Source organism: Eleutherodactylus coqui, chromosome 1, assembly GCF_035609145.1.
Source record: "Eleutherodactylus coqui strain aEleCoq1 chromosome 1, aEleCoq1.hap1, whole genome shotgun sequence".
NCBI classification, from domain to species: Eukaryota; Metazoa; Chordata; class Amphibia; order Anura; family Eleutherodactylidae; genus Eleutherodactylus; species Eleutherodactylus coqui.
The window spans coordinates 370,994,308-371,009,058 of record NC_089837.1 but is presented as its reverse complement, the minus strand read 5'-3'; the positions used below and the strand labels follow the sequence as shown (position 1 = coordinate 371,009,058).

At 39.7% G+C, this 14,751-nt stretch overlaps 1 protein-coding gene across 1 annotated transcript in view; it reads right to left on the bottom strand.

Moving 5' to 3' along the window:
* The window catches only part of IMPG2 (interphotoreceptor matrix proteoglycan 2), a 63,500-nt gene that overhangs the window by 35,349 nt on the left and 13,400 nt on the right, over positions 1-14,751 (bottom strand). The gene's annotated exons all lie outside the window — the stretch shown is intronic.

Below are 14,751 nucleotides of genomic sequence, written 5' to 3'. Positions count from 1 at the left end.
ACGAATGGCGCGGCAAGACGGCTGTCAAGCTGCTTTACCTCTTCTGAAGTGTCAGCAGAGCATCAACCCAGATCTTAGCTGAACAGCACAAGCCAAAAAGAGATTAGTGGAGGCCAACGAGCAAACAAAATTGGGGCATTTCTGGTAACAGTATCATATAATGCAGCACTTAAAGGGGCATTTCCATTTTGAGCATCTATGGCATAAATGCCTAATTTGTGTGGGGCCCACTTCTCACTCCAATTACTGGCTACCACATTCCTCATATACTTCTAGGGCTCCTGGATAGAAACAGACCCCCGAGACAGGATCGGGGATGGAGACCTTCCTTCAGCTCACAACTCCACCTGGGAGGTAGAGGTGCTTCTCTCTTCCCAGAGAATGGGCTTAGGGATCACAATATGGGCCTCGGCTGCTGGTTCATGTCTGTAAAAGTAGGCTCAGTAGCAGGCAATTATCAGAGCGGTCAAAGGCTTTCTATAGGCAGTAAAAACCAGGCCAGACATGAAGCTGCAACTTTTAATAATTGTTATAAATGAACAGTTTCTCATACTACAATTATAATATAAATATCTTCAGAGCCAATAATCTTGAAGAGTACGATGTAAAAAATAATGAGAACAGTCCTCAGAGAAATAAGAAGAGTCAGAGAGGAAGAGATTAACAGTTTAACTACAAAAAGGCCTTGAACAAGTCCCTCAAGAGTTGAGGGTGTTCTTTCTGGCCAATGGCAGCAGTAGATTACCAGGCAGTGACAGATGTCAAGGGCACAAGAACCAGTCAATCTTGACTGCATGGGGATTCCCCAGCATTTTGAAGCTTCTTCTCGGTAGCTTGTCAGGCCAGATACTGGCTCGCTGGAGGCCATGCTAAAGGGCCTGATATAGTACCTAACTGGCAGCCAAACTTCCACACTGCATAACTTGGCATAGACTATGACTAACACTGTCTGAGTGTGCTCTTTATAGAGTGTCAAAGGCCCTGACGTTAGAATGTCCCCCGTGAATTACTGCAGCCAACGACAGAATAGAACATTTTTTACACTGCACAGAAACCTAGAGATAACACCAATACAAGACCACCAGGGGTTAGCATCTCCATAAACATAAATGTGCAGCTATGTATCCCAACTTAATGTAGCTGCTTTCTCACAGCTATCTGAAAACTTTATCTCCTTTACATAGTGATAGCAGTACTGTCACATGGTCCCTTCACTGAAAGGTACACAAGCTATGGAAAGAGTCACGCATTCTAAGATATTAAAGGGACTAACCTACTTTTAGTCCTCCTATGTCTTGCTGCTGGAGGTATCTGAAAAATGAGGGGACTAAAAGGTGAAGGCCCCCAGGACATGGAGGCCCTTGTCAACAGCTTCTTTTGCCTTCTCTATAATTTGCAGCTTAGTGAATAAGCAATGTACTAGAACCAAGCTCAGTACATAACTACAGTACAAACCAACCTCTGTAGACAGATACAATACCAGAACCAAGCTCATAACATATTTACAGCTGCAGAACCAAGCTCATTACATAAATACAGTAGCAGAACTCAGCAGTTGTGTTGCAGGGGCACTGCTCTCTGACACGAGCCTCAGAAATCAGATAGCAAAGCCAGGATAAGGATGATTTATGTAGCTCCACAAGACACTGCTGCATGGAGAAAAAAGGTAATCCAGCTGGCTGGACCTAAGGCCTTATGTCCACGGGCCCGTATGGTTTCCCCGTGCATAATCCTGCAGCGGATTCCAACCGGCTCGCAGACATGAGGCCAGAAAATAAATTATACTTACCTGTCTGGACACTGCGGATCTTATGCACGGCGGATGTTCTCGGGAGCGGCGCCGTGCCGTGTTTTTTTTTAACTCCTGCTTTCCCGTAGCATTGATGCAGTGACAGCTGCGCCTGCACCGCGGATACAGACGTCTTCCATTGGCTCCAGTGGAAGCCGCGGGAGCGGTCCATGCGGGAAAATCGCACGAACATGGAGCACGCTGTGGTTGTTTTCTCGCACATGCGATTCGCGCCCCCTGGAAAATTACATCCGCAGGTATTTAATTACCTGCTGGTGCCCAATGATTCCCTATGAGCACGTATCATGTGTGCGGGAGGCCCGTGCGGTTTTTAAAATTACATTTTTGCCGTGGACATGAGGCCTAAGGGGGCAATTGCCCCAAGCTTACATCTACCTGATGCACCTCCACAAGCTGGTCGCCGCAGCCTTATGCAACCGTGCTAGGGATATGTCATCTGACAGCTACAATCTTTTCTTCTACTAGTTTTGCAGCACATCCTTAACAACCAATCTGTCTCATATTATACTGCTCTTCTGCCCATGGCAGAACTGACATTGAACGAAGGGATGAAAGACTGAGTACAGGCTGAGCCCTTACCATCCTCTCTCTTTTACTGCCACACTGGCAATAAGCTGGAAGAAATTAGTTTATGTGATGAATATCTTTAATACTGATACAACAAAAAGGGTCTTTTGTTTTTTTAAAATTAGGGAATAGAATGAAAATGAGATTGGAAAACACCTAAGCTAAAATAGAATAGTAAATGTTCTAGCCTAAAAGTCCCTGCTCTCAAGTCCTAGTTTTCTCATGCTGTCAGTAGTATCTTAATGTTCTTGTTCTCTATGATACAAATGTCTGGGTCTCACATTACATCATATTCTCTCAAATGTTACAAAATACAACAGATACAAAAAATCATAAAGGTGTAATTAAATGATTTTTGTAGACTTACTTAAAAAAATAGATTATATCCCCAGATATTCCAGACTAATGTTAAAATAGCGCCACCTGCTGTTTCTGTTCAAGAGACTTTCTTGTCTACCTCAGCAAATTTTACAGTAAGCAATACTTACAGTTTGAGCCAGACAGCAGCCGTGTGCTTACAGGACCTGTGATGATGTTACCATCATGTGATCAGTCACTGCCTCTGAGCTCATTACCTCCCACCTAACCCCAACATAACCAGTACAACATTTTAACTCCCACAGTACCAGTGTATGTATCAACACCTAATCACTAGTGTACTATATAAAGCCCAGTTGGAAAGGTTGAGAATATCAAATATTTCAGACTTTGTGAGATACAGACAGTTTAAGCTAGTGTTACATAAAACTGTTATTATTTTATCCATTTAGTTACAATACAGAACACTAATGCCTTGAATGCGTTAATACCGTGGACAATTTGTGCTATATTGTTCTCAAATGAAGAAGGCATATCATCTTTACTTCGGATGCAAGATTGGTGACCCAGGCAAGCCTTGGGCCCTGCATATACGCTGTGCTACATGTATAAAACAACTTTCACACTGGTTGAATGGCAAAGGACCATCAATGCCGTTTGCAGTCCCCATGGTGTGGATAGAGCCAAGAAACCACACAAATGACTATTACTTCTGCTTAGTTCCTCCTCTTTCCTGCGGGATAACAAAGCAAAAGAAGTTGAGAATACTCTACCCCAATATCCTGTCTGCACTGAGACCAGTTCCACATGATGAGGGGCTTCCTATTCCAGAACCTCCAGCAAAATATTCTCAGCTGGTAAGGATGAGGATATGATTCTCCTGGTCTGTCAGCATACAGTGATCCAGATTTTCACTGTGGTGCATCATCAACCCCTCACAGAATAACACATGGAGAAACTAAATGACCTGGTTTGTGATTTCGACAAGGCAGAATTGCTAGGTTCAAGACTCCAACAATGGAATCTTTTAGAAGAAAATGTCACAATTACTTCATATCGAAAGCGGCACCAGCAGTTTGAGCCTTTCTTCAGAAAATAAGGTAATCTGGTATTCTGTTCCGATATTGAGGGCATCATGAATGCTTTAGAAATCACTCATGACCCACAAGAATTGAGGCTATTTGTAGACTCTGTGAAATTGAGTCTTAAGGCTGTGCTTTTGCACAATGGAAACCGTCTTCCATTTATTCCAGTAGCGCATGCTGTCCACATGAAAGAGACCACGGTGATTTGAAAGTAGTTGCCCTTTTAATGGGACTGCAGCAGAGATATACAAAATACATGTGTTTCTTATGTGAGTGGGTTAGCCGAGCAAGGGAAATGCACTACTTGTGGAAGGAATGGGCTCATAAACAAAATGTAGCAGTTGGAGAGAAGAATATCCAGCACCCAGCTCTGGTCGAGGCCCACAAAATCCTGCTAACACCCCTTCACACCATACTAGGTTTGATAAAGAACTTCGTAAAAGCCATGCACAGGACTTTGACAGTTTTTCAATACCTTCATGAAAAATTTCCTTGACTCAGCGAGGCAAAATTAAGTTTTTATGTTTCCTCAGAGTCGAGAGCTCTTCAAAGATGACTGGTTCAACAACTTGCTGCAGGGTGATGCGAAACAAGCATGGAATGCTTTTTGCCTAGTGTCTACAAACTTTCTTGGGGATGTTAGGGCAGTAAACTACAAGGAACTCGTACAAGACATGCTGATGCAGTATCAGAAACTTGGCTTCAATATGTCTCCAAAGATCCACTTCCTTCATTCCATCTGGATTTCTTTCCAGACAACAGTGGTATGGTTAATCATGGCAAACGTTTTCAGCAAGACATTGCAACAATGAAACAAAGATGCCAGGGAGAATGGTCCACTACCTTGCTGGCTGACTATTGCTGGACACTCCACAGAGATGCTCCCGAACAGCTGTACAAGAGACGGGCAAAGAAATCTAAGATGTAGTCTATGACTTGATTCTCTACAGGTATAAAGCATAGGCCTATTACTATTGGCATGCAATTTGGGATGTAAACAATTTTTGCAGATTACAAAAAAAAAAATTATTTTAGATAAATAGAGCCAATTTTGCATTTTGACTGTCATATTTGTGTTGAGCGCATAAAAATTGATAAGAAATGACTCATTTTATTTCAGTAACATGACTTTTATTAAAATTTGTTGACCAGTGAATTATTAGAGATAAAAATGAACTACAAAACATTGGACGTAAAGAGAAAGAAACAAGGAATACTAAGTGCAGTAAACAGGCTGCAATGGATAATTTGGGGATATAGCTCAAAACCTCACCTTGTGGGGTTGTGCTTCATTGTGCACAATTCCAGTGAACACAGGGATATTCCAAAGGTCTTCTACAAGACTTCAGATAGCAGGCTTCAACCATGATCTAATGAGGCTTTCACTAGGATATCTAATCAAAGAATTCAAACCTGGCTGAGCAAGTAGTCAAAATGCTGAATAAATGTCATTTGTTGGAACTGCCTACTTAAAAGCCAACTTGTAAAGGGGTTTTCCAGGCATTTTACCCCTTCCAGTACTGATGATCTCGCCTCAGGATAAGCCATCAGTAGTTGATTGCAAGGGTCCGCCACTTGGGACCCCCCAGCAATCAACTGAATTCGGCCTCCACACTCACTGCAGCAGGCTGGATGTTGCCATCTGCATTGGGGTCGGGTTGAAAGTGACATAGATGATATAGCTCACATTAACTCCTTCAGTACTGATGACCTATCCTCTGGATAGACCATCAAAAGTTGATTGGAAGGGGTCCATTGTTTGGGACCTCCAGCGATCAGCTGATCTTAGCCTCTGCACTCACTGCAGCGCAGCTGGATACTGCCATTGATTTAAATGGGAGCAAAGCCTTCTATAACACTTCTAGATATGACCCCCAAAGTGGACATGAGGTCCTGCTGAAGCGAGTGTAGGGGCTAAGATCAGCTGATCACCGGAGGTCCTGAGCAGCGAACCCTCATGGATGAACTACAGATTACCTATCCTAAGGATAGGTCAACAATATATGCATGGTATCATACAGATTTTAAGGCTGCCGTGTTATGTTCTACCATGCGTACCAAAAACAGGTAAGCATATATTTGGCAGGCACCTTGCTACATTCATCGGGAGAGCTTTAAACTAGAACAATACGGGGAGAGAAGTGAAGGGAAAGGCCAGGTAAAAGTATACAGCTAATTAATACATTTGAGAACCTTGCTGTTAGAAGTGGAAAGAAAGAACAGAGACAAAAAATTCAAAAGGAAAGTAGAGAAGCAAGAGACACCGATCACAAACTAAAATATTTTTATACAAATGCAAAGAGCATGGGAAACAAACAAGGGGAATTGGAGCTCCTAACACAAAAAGAGAAATATGATGTCATAGGTATTACGGAGACTTGGTGGAATCATACACATGATTGGAATACAAGGCTTGAAGGATACAATGTGTTTATAAGAAACAGACCTAAAAACAAACAGGAGGAGGTATAATGTTGTATGTTAGGAAAACATACATCCCCACAGAGATTCAAGATTCAGAGCATGGTAGTTCTGTAGAAAGTGTTTGGGTAAGAATACAAGGAGAGAACAACAGAAAGGACACTATTGTGGCATTTACTATAGGCCACCTGGACAAACAGAAGATATGGATGAACGTTTTCTACATCAGATGGCCAAGCTCTGAAAAAGGAGAAGACAGTGATCATAGGAGGTTTTAACTATCCAGGCATTTGTTGGGTATCTCTCTGAGGCAAAAGTTATGGATCCAACAAATTCTGATCCGCTCCTGCTAACAACTTTATCTTACAAATGGTAGAAGAGAAAACAAGGGGATCTGCTATTTTGGACCTAATTCTTACCAACAGGGAGGAAATACAAGTGGCTGGGACCTTAGGAGGCAGTGATCATGCTATCCTTGAATTTTGGATAAAAAGGGCAGGAAGATATGAAAAGACTCAGACCTCAAGGTTGGATTTCAGAAAGGCAGATTTTAATGGACTCAGAAAGAAGGTAGTAAGGATATAATGTCTGGATGTTCTTAAGTACACAATTGTCCACAAAGGTTGGGAAATAGTGTGAAATGAGATTCTCAAAGCACAATCGTTAACAATTCCTAAAAAAAAAAGGAAGAATGAGAAGCATTTAAAGAGACCAGGATGGATGAACACAGAACTTGCAGACATGTAAAAACAAAGAAAAATATGTTTATCAAATGGAAAGAGGGGGAAATATCTAAAGAAGAAATTGCAGAAACTGTAGGGCATGTGTCAGAAACACTAAAGATAATAATGAATTAAGGCTTGCAACAGAAGCAAAAAGTGATAAAAGAGGATTTGAGAGTATGTCAAAAGCAAAAGAAAATCAAAGATGCTATAGGATGTTTACAGGATGAAAATGGTGAATTGGTTAAAAATGATGTTGAGGAGGCCGAACTTAAAAATTCATATTTTGTATGGTGAGTGAACACTTAGCTAACTCAAATTAATTCATGTCTCCAGGTAGAGATGAATTACATCCTAGGATACTGAAGTAAACAGTAGAGGTAATTGCTGAACCACTTGCCATAAATTTTGAAAATTCCTGGAGAGCAGGAGAAGTCCCAGAAGATTGGAAAAGAGCAAATGTCCAAATCTTCCAAAAAGACGGTGGACCCAGGAAACTACAGGCCTGTAAGCCTGACTGTTATACTGACAAACAAATCATGCCAGACAAGTCTAATTTACTTCTATGACAGAATTACCTACTTGGTTGATCAGGAAAATGCAGTAGGTATAGTATATCTTGACTTTAATAAGGCATTTGACAAAGTATTTCATACCATCCTTATGAAAAAAATAACCAAATATGGGGTTGACAAAGCAACAGTTAGGTGGATTACAAATATGTGATTGAACTCAAAGAGTGGTCATAAATGGGTGCACATCCAAGTGGAAGAATGCATCAAGTGGGGTACCACAAGGTTCTGTCCTAGGCCCATTGTTGTTCAAATTTTTATAAATGATCATGGAGGAGGAAACTAAGGGGAAACTGATCAAATTTGGCAACAACACAAAGCTAGGAGGCATAGCTAACACTAGAGAAAAGAGAGAGAGGATTCAAAAAAATCTAGAAAAGCTTAAACAGCTGGCAGCGACTAACAGAATGATATTTAACAAGCAGAAATGCAGAGTGCTAAATCTAGGCAAGAAAAATGGAAAAAGCACATACAGAATGGGAGGAATTGGGCTAAGCAGCACATGTGAAAAAGACTTGGGTATACTAATAGATCATAGACTGAACATAAGTCAACAATGTGATGCAGCAAAAAAGGCAAACACAATTCTTGGATGTATTAAGAGAACCATAGAGTCTACATCACGTGAGGTAATTATCCCCCTCTACTCTTCCTTAAACAGAGCTCATCTGGAATACTGTTTCCAATTCTGGGCACCCTGATTTAAAAAAGACATAGACAAACTGGAGCAAGTTCAGAGAAGAGTTACCAAGATGGTGAGCGGTCTGCAAATCATATCCTATGAGGAACGGTTAAAGGATCTGGGAATGTTTAGCTTGCAAAAAGTAAGGCTGAGAGGAGACTTAATATCTGTCTACAAATATCTGAAGGGCTGTCACAGTGCAGAGGGATCAGCTCTATTCTCATTTGTACAAGGAAAGACTAGAAGCAATGGGATGAAACTGAAAAGGAGGAGACATAGATTAGATATTCAAAAAAACTTTCTGACGGTGAGGGTGATCGATGAGTAGAACAGATTACCACGGGAGGTGATGAGTTCTCCTTCAATGAAAGTCTTCAAACAAAGGCTGAACAAATATCTGTCTGAAATGATTTAGCGAATCCTGCATTGAGCAGGGGGTTGGACCCGATGACCCTGGAGGTCCCTTCCACTTCTGCCATTCTAGGATTCTATGATTAATTATGTTTTTTGTTTGTCCCACACTGTTTCATGGAAAAAAAAAAACACTATGAAAGATTGATGAAATGTACTTTTCATCTCTGCCTTTTCAGCTATTTAGCATCACATGAGCAGTTTCTGCTTTCAATGCATTATTACATCATACTCCATTTCCTTACCGCTTGTAAATAACTAAAGCTGTGCTAAATAAGGCAATTAAGCTGTGTAGGCTGTGACTAAGGGGCCTGAGAACATTCACTACCAGATGAACTGACGTAACTAGTAATCTGACCTAAAAATAGGATGTAAACACCTAGTAAGTGTGTGATGTCCACATTTACCTTTTTCTTTTATAATATCAGTAAAAAGAACACCATGCCCAGGCCACAGCGGCCACTTTGTCCGACACATACAAATTGAATAGTAGGCCAGAGACTTTATAGTTAATATATTCATAATGTCAATAACCTGTAGAAGACACGTAACTACTTATTTATCTTATAAAGAGAAAGTTCGGTCAACGCACCCCAGCCAATGCACGCACTCCGAAACTTCAAGACTCAGTTGCTATGAGTAAAGACCATCTGGTCTAAGATGTGAAAACACATATTTCCCCTGCATAGACGAATTATACAAATCCTGTAAAATGCTCATTGACGAAGATCGATTATTTGAATTTGTAAAAAGGAAGATTAGCTTTTATCTTAAAGTGCTGGCGTCATACATGTTTTTACTTAGTTACTCATTCTTGATGGGTAATTGGCATAAGATGCATAAAATTCTTCCCTTCACAACACAAACCTAACGTAGATGTTCTCTGAACAAAAGTTAAAAAAATACAAGAGCTCATACAACTGCATTGGTGTAAAAGTTCTGAACACTGACATCCCGAAGAGCAAATATTAATAAGAATTCCTTTGGCCTTTAAGTAAATGCTACCTTTGAACGCCATATTGTTTTTGTCAGTCTAAATAGGTTCGAAATTGAGTGCAGATTAATTTCTAACTTTCTTTATAACAAGAGGAGTTCTGCTGTTCTGACACAGACCTCCAAACTCTCTGTGTAGACATAGCTTCGAAACATAACATTCTGACTGCAGTCTTGGGAGACCTACTGGATACTGTTATACATTGAACTTAACCCTTTAATAACCAGAAATTTTTTTTTGAGTTTTCTCTTTCGATTTTTCATTTTCACTTTTCAAGAGAAATAACTTGTTTATTTTTCCACCAACATAATCAAATGAGGGCTTGTTTTTCGCAAGGATGTTTTTCTTTTTAATGGTACCATTTAATGTACCATATAATGTATTGAAAAGCTTAATAAAAGTTTGGGGTGATGGGGATAAAATGGGGAAATAACAATTGTGCCTTTGCTCTTTGGGTCAGTTTTTGTGATGTTCCCGATGCCAACTTTATTCTGCGGGTCAGTACAAATGCGGAGTGTTTATAGGTTTTATCACTGGTAAAAAATTGAACTTTTTTGGCTTTTTTATTTTTCCGATAACGAGGTTGCGTGAGGGCTCGTCTTTGCAGTTTTTATTGGCACTATTTTGGGGTTCATATGAAACTTTTGACCACATTTTATTCAATTTTTTAGAGGGGTTGGGGTGTCCTTAAAAACATACTTCTAAAACCATGTATTTTTTTCTTATGATGTTCAACATGCTGAAGAAATAATGTGATATATTAATAGTTCAGACTTTTACAGATGTTTCGTCACAGTGAGGGTTCTCAGGTAACTCTAAAACGTAACTTTTAATTACAGTCTTACATAAAAAGGATTCTGTTTAGTCAAAGTCCTAGCTTACAGACACACAAACAAAAAATGTTAAAATGTCTAACCCCTAGCAACTTCTGGGGAAAGAACAGCCAATGAGCCACCCTTGAAAAAAGTGTATAGTTACACAGTATCGGGAAATCAGGAAATCCCGATACTTCTCAAGTTTAATATCGTATACAGCTTGAGACAGATTATTTAAGTTTGGCTCAGTGGAACTAGCTAGATTGTTCCCATCATAGTGAACAGATAGTACAGCTATTCAATGAAGATGAATGCTGTTAATTTCATCAACAGGCCGTGGTTGTGTCTCTTGGATGGAATGAGATACACTTTTTACGGCTAGTCGAAGAAGAGAAAAATTTAAAGCTGACAATCGTCAATCGTTATGGCTCAACATGGCGTTCTTATAAGCCAATGTATGGCCACAGAGTGCAGTGCATCAACTGCTGAAAAAATGCTTAACTGGGTTCGACGCGTTTCCGCTACGATAAACGCAGCCTCATCAGGAACCATCAATTATGGATCAATAAGTCAGCTATAAAGAGATTGGTAAGTCCCGAAAACGAGACTTACCCCTCTTTAAATAGAAGGAAAGTGGACTGTTCTACCAACTAATGAGAACAAATAAGTCTGCTTCCTGACAGAAAATAAAACTGCAGGATTGAAGATTGAGAGGTAAGTCCCAAGGTGGGGAGATACCCTGCATTCACTCAGAGGAGATAGACGATCCTATCACTAGGTTAGAAAAGATAAGCCCAGTTTCCCCCAGAAAAGATTTTTCAGGAACAAAATAAAAAATGGCAGCAACCAGCCTCAGTGGTAGGCAGGTAGCTAGACTTGTACAGATGCGGCTATACCAAATGTATTTATTTTTTTATCTATGAAAAAAGTTTTTTGAAATGTAAAAAAATATATATTTTAAAAATTTTATTCAACTTATTTTTTCCTGAACTTACCCTTACTTGATTGTATTTTTAATGTTAATTATTAAGCCCTGCCACAGCTTAATAGACAGCCACACATGACAGCCTTGGGAGCCTACACTAAGTTCTGAGCTGCCATATGAACTCACTAACACCCCCAGTTTTGTTGTACCTGCTGGGTATGAAACAGGGCTGGCTCCTAAACACACTCCATACACCACTCATGACCTCGTACTTTACATTACGGTGGAGTGGTCATTAACAGGTTAATAAGAAACCAGTATGCAGTAAACTCCATGAAACCCTCTAATGGCAGCTAGAGTGAGCAAGAATATAGGTCATACATACAAGGAATGTAAATAAGAATTAGCGGAGAGATATTGTAGGCATATAGGGTGTTTCGGCTGAAACACTTCAGCTTTGTACTTGTGTATGTTTTCACCAGCACCAAGTAAAGTGTCCTGGTTCCACCTTGGCACCAATGCAATTTTAAGGCGAATCGGATCAACACTAATACCAAGATCAGCTACAGGATTGTGGAAAGGAAAAGGGATATGTAAGAACAGAAAAGCTGATAGAGGAACACGAAGATTGTTAAAAGATCTCGATCCGAAATCTAAGAATAATGTAAGTTTGTAGATAACACTAGAAGAGATTCTAACAAGAGTACCGTCTATCACCCCCAATCATTGCCTCCTTCTGCTGAGTGGGACACTTTGTATCCTTTTGAGTACGACTAAGTGGCACTGCTCTGAAAATGTATTGCACAGTAAACTGCTTGTGTCTTTCAAGATTGTTCACCCCTCATCCCGACAACATAAACTGACTTTCTTTTAACAATACTGCCATGCCACAAAGTGATGCAATAATCCTCCCCAGTGCACCTATGGGAATGGTAGTTACATCCCTAGTCATATTGCAAGGCCTGTTATAAGGTCAGATATTGACTCGTAGAGTAGCTACCATTCCCATATATGGTACTTTGGGGGATTTTAACAACATTAAAGGGGTTTTCTAAGACTAACATATTAAAAATCTATCCATAGGATAGGTCATCAATATCAGATCACTGGAGATCCTCTGCTCAGGGTTCCGACTGATCAGCTGTTTAAAGAGACCACAGAGCTTGCTTGTGCACTGCGACCTCTTCCCAGGTATGAAATATCATGTTCATTGGTCATGTGGCTTGAGAGCTGCTCAGGCCCATTCAAGTGAACTGGATTTAATTGCTATGACAGGTACAGCCGTTACGAAGTACATAGACATTTCAAACTGCTGATCAGAGTGGGTCCCAAGCGACAGGATCCACAAATTGGATATTGATGACATATCCTTAGGCTAGGTCATCAATATGTTGGGCTTGGAAAATCTTTAAAAGCCTTTCATGACCAAGATGGTTTGGGTCTTGTTGATTAAAGCAAAATTTCAAAAACTGGAATACTAAGTTTTAAAGGGAATTCATGATTTTGTTTTTTAGCCTACCCAAACAATTTTTTATTTTTGCAGGACACAAAGAGCTTTCTAATTCTTACAAATTGGAGTGGACATATCGTTGTTTGATAGGTCTTATGAAGTGATAAATTGGCAGGAAATACATTTTTCTCTCATTATTTTCAAGTAGTTTGTTCAGTCTTTAATATTTAACTAAAAAAGAATTCTCTAATTTTGCTGTGCAAAGCGATGCCAAATATGTGCACATTTTCATCGGCGCCCGTGTTACTGCAGGTAGGAGACGGCCGTACCTCAAGACGGACGTCTCTCTGCAGCGCCGGAAGAAAGAACATGTGAATTGCTTCATTGCCGGTCATGTGTTCTTTCTTCGGTGCTGCAGGGAGTCGTCCGTCTTGAAGTACGGCCGTCTTCTTCCTGCAGTAAGGGCTTAGTCACACAAGTGGTTGAACACTTAATACTAAACCCAATAGGCAAGCATATAAATCTGCATAGCCAGAGGAATACTTGGGAACCCTTTAGGAGTCTTCTAAAAAAAAAGTATACTATTCGAAGTTGGCAATTATGGCTTGGTGAATGTTCCTATTTTATATTGTTTTTCAACTTTTTTATTCTTATGTAATTTACATTCACTACCCAACCGTTTTTACACTAGTAGGTCAAGTGACTTTTAGCCCTATTTTTAAACTTTTACATGAAATATTTACTTGTGAAAACATTAATTCATACAATTAAAAACTACCCAGAGAAAATAGGAATATGTAGAGTAAATAGCAGAGTCTAGTATAACAGGCCCTAAATTGTGGTGCCTTGCTGTCTTGCATACAACAGCGCCAGAGAATATGTAAATTACAGAGCTTAATAGACAAAGCAAATATCTAGGCAATAAACAGTAAACATAACAAAAACATACAGTGTGAAAATAACAGAGCCATACAAAGTGTAAAGGCCCATTTACACTGGACAATCATCGCCAAAACGTCGCTCATCGGTGATCGTTTTAGCGATAATCGGTGCGTGTAAATGGGCACGGGGCACTGGCATTTCCGGCTCTTTTCGCTGATCGTTAAAATCAAGTGAGCTTGATTTTAGTGATCAGTTTTATCAGTCGTTCTCCACGGGGGAGTGCAGAACAAGGCAGATACATTTAAAAGACAAACAAACCTTTATACATCATAATGTACTCTTAATGACACATATAATTGATAATGCAAATGGGGCACAAGGGTCTCATGTCCTGTAAGCATGAATAGTAGCAGTAGCATTACAAACAACACATATTACCATCATATGGCCAAGAAGAAAGATTTTTTTGCCAATATTAAATAGTCATTATTAATGGCATTAGATACAATAATAACTCATAATGAAAGCTGGTGCCTGAACCAGCACCTAGATTGGCATAAATAACCCGATATATGTGCTAATAGGAAAATTACACATTAAAACCAGACCCAATGGAATATATTAAACAAAAGCCACTAAATAAGTGCTATAGAGTTACTTCTATAGTAACCAATAATATAAACCCACTTTTTCAAAAGTTAGGACAAAATAACACACATATATCTATTTTAAAAATAAGTGCCAAAAAGGCATCCATTAGTAAGGAATCAAATACACATACCCACCCTGGGACATATTAGCTGTAATGGTCTACCGCAGAGGAACAACCTCGACACACATGTTACTGTGTCTGCAGCTTAGCCACCTATTTATGATATACACACCATACTGTAAAGATATCCAAAAGATAATGAAATGGAACCACAACAATGCAAGCTAACATCTTACATGGCAAGAAATATACACAATGCAAACACAACTGTGAAAATAGTGTGGCATCTAACCAAATATGTCTAGGAAAGGTAAGCCCAAAAATAAACATCAAGCATGATGGACAGAGCAATAACCGAGCAAGAATACATATATGTCAGACCAGC